A 2,900-nucleotide genomic window follows, 5' to 3' on the forward strand; every position below is an offset into this window, starting at 1 on the left:
AAGTCCCTGGCATCTTTTCTGGAGGTTTGGCCTCTAGCACCTTGGCTTCTTTGATCCTGGATTATTCTTTCTACCTCAGCCACCACTCCTGCTGTCTTAACTTTGACATTCCTGGTGCCTGTAACTGGACTATGTCCACATCTTGACTTCCAAGTTTCTGTCTCTTGACCAGCATCTCCTATGGTTCCAGCCTACCTGTGCTAGTCCCCATCCAGCAGTCCTTCAGATGCATTTGACCCTTTAATTCATTGAATTTTCTCTCATACTTTTTTATTTTACTACTGTTCTTCCTGATTTTATTGTTGGTTCCCTCCATTTCCAGCTTAGGTCCTTCATTCTCACTATAATCACACCCCTGCAAATATCCTCTCCCTCTCCTGTCTCCCTCCCTCAAGCCTGAACCCGAACAGCTAAATCATATGGAGAAAAAGCACTCAAGCGTGTTAGCCAGCCTCTCTTTAAATTCTTGGCTACTGCGCTGTAATGTACTTTATTTCCTCAGTATATTAGCTCCTCCCTCCCTAATGTGACTATTTCACTTCCTTTCCTTTCTCCTAGATTCTTCTCCTCACTTACTACATTCATTTGATAATCTTGCCTTGTGTACAGCTTAATAAAGATACAAAAGAAGGCAGGAACCCCCTCCTCATCATCGCCAGGCCAGCAGACAGCTTCTCTCTATCTGTAACCAGAGTGTCCCTTTCACTCCTGTCTCTGCGGGTGAAGCATCCCTGAGCATATTGAACACCAACCTCTCCTCTGGTACTGGGCTCCCCATCCCCTTGCACTTCTTGGGGGCCAGGGCTCCCGCAGTAGTTTGCCTTCTTGGCTAAGTACATGGGCCCTGAGTCAGACTGCCTGAGTGTGAATCTTGGCTCTGCCACCTCCCAGGTGTACCTCAGTTGCCCCGTCTGTAACATGCGGTGTTAATGTTATTGACTTCACAGTGTCATGCAGGTTAAAAGGGAGAATTCGGTGACCCACTTAGGACAAGGCAAGGCTCCCAGCGAGGGCTCTGTCTTGCGCCCGCTGCCCCTGGCCAGCCCCTCCCTCTCCTGGATCCTTCCCTTCAGCAAGCAGACATGTTCTAGTAATTTCGGGTCTTCAACAGACAGATAAACAGAACCTTCTCTTCTCTTCACATTTCCCCAGCCCCAACCACTACCTCGCTGTTTCTCTGCTCCTGCAAACTACAAAGTTTCTCAATTCCATCCACTTCTCTTTTCCTTCAGTTGTCTTACTTTAGTCCAAGCCTCTCTTACCTGGATGGCTGCAATGGTTTTATGAGCCATTCATTGTAAATCAGATAATGCCACTGCACTCCTTAGAAGCCTGTCCCAGGAGTAAAATGGATGCTTTTTCTGGCAAACAAAGCCCTACACCATCAATATGGGTTAGATATTGCCAGGGCGATACTGAGGAACGAACCATCCTAAAAAATCTGGCTTAAAACAACTCTTTTTCTCATGGATCTGCTAGCCAGCCAGGGCCGTTCTGCTGATCCAGCTGATTGGCTCACGCGTGTGCAGGTTGGCTGGGGGCTGGCTGATCTGGGCTGCATGGACGGGGCAGCTCTGCTTCATGCTGCAAGCTTGCTTGGGGCCATTCTGCTCCACAGGCCTCTTCTTCTCCAATCACCAACAGGCAATGGAGGCACAAGAGGGCAGACCTGAGCACTTAGCGCAACTGACATCCTATCAACCAAAGACAATTTCAGGGCTAGTTCCAAGGGGAGGGAGATCTACTTCCTCTTTGAGAGGAATTGCAGTGATATGTCAAAGGAAAGGACATGGACTTGGTGTGTGTGTGTGTGTGTGTGTGTGTGTGTGTGAGAGAGAGAGAGAGAGAGAGAGGGAGAGGGAGGGAGACATTGGGGCTAATAACTCATTTTACCACACCATTCTCTGACATCTCATACCAGTGACCTCCTCACCCACAGTGCTCCAGCTCTATGGGGCCTTTTCTGTTCCTCGAACACAACAAATTCATTCCCATTCTAGAGCTATTTGCACTGTGTTACACTGTGCTATAAATTTACTGGTTGCTTTGGCATTAAAGTTTGATTTCCAGGGGATTCCAGCGAAATGACAGCTATTCCTTTTCTTCATTTTTTTAAGCCCTTAATTTTATTTTTGATGATCTATATCCTTAGAGCATTTATTGACGAGGATAGATCTGAAAGCCTTTCAGATTCACTATTATACATATATATATGTCAATAAAAATAAAACATACATATATATTAATAAAACATACATATATATTAAGTCAATAAAACACTTTTCTTTTCCTCTAATACTGTGAAACCTGCCAAAAGACGAAAAACAAATTAATTTGCTCTCCCTTTGCTCAACAGGAGTAGTGGGCCGTAGGTAGAACCCTGAGGAAAAAGCAAATTTAGTGGACCTTTAGAATTTGGAAGTTGAAAGGACTTGGATTTTGTGAGTCCCTGAATTTCATAGATACAATTTTCTCAGTATTTGTAAGCTAATTTTGATTTTCTTTATTCACATTACCACATCTTTAGCGGTCATTTTGTTGCTAGGGGGCCTACCAGGCACTTGTGGGGTGTTGTGTGACCCTGAGGAAGGGAGTCCGCAGGGATAGAAGGATTCGGGCTGGGGCTGGCCCCAGAGGTGCTTCGGTGCAGTTTCATGGATGGAAAGGCCTCATGGAGGCGGAACTCAAGGTGTTGTAATTTGTGTTTCTGACAGAAGAAGGAAAAGAGAGGGGTTTGGGACCTGGGGGACAAGGCATGCTGCCTCCTTATTCTGCTGACTTAGGGAAAGCAGCCACCTTCCTGGTGAAGGAAAGGGGATGGTTTACAGCAGCACTGGGTGGATCCGGGCCCAATAGCAGAGGTAGGTAGGTAGGTAGGTGTGTGTGTGTGTGTGTGTGTG

Source organism: Mirounga leonina, unplaced genomic scaffold (assembly GCF_011800145.1).
Source record: "Mirounga leonina isolate KUSES-001 unplaced genomic scaffold, KU_Mleo_1.0 Mir_129, whole genome shotgun sequence".
Classification (NCBI taxonomy): Eukaryota; Metazoa; Chordata; class Mammalia; order Carnivora; family Phocidae; genus Mirounga; species Mirounga leonina.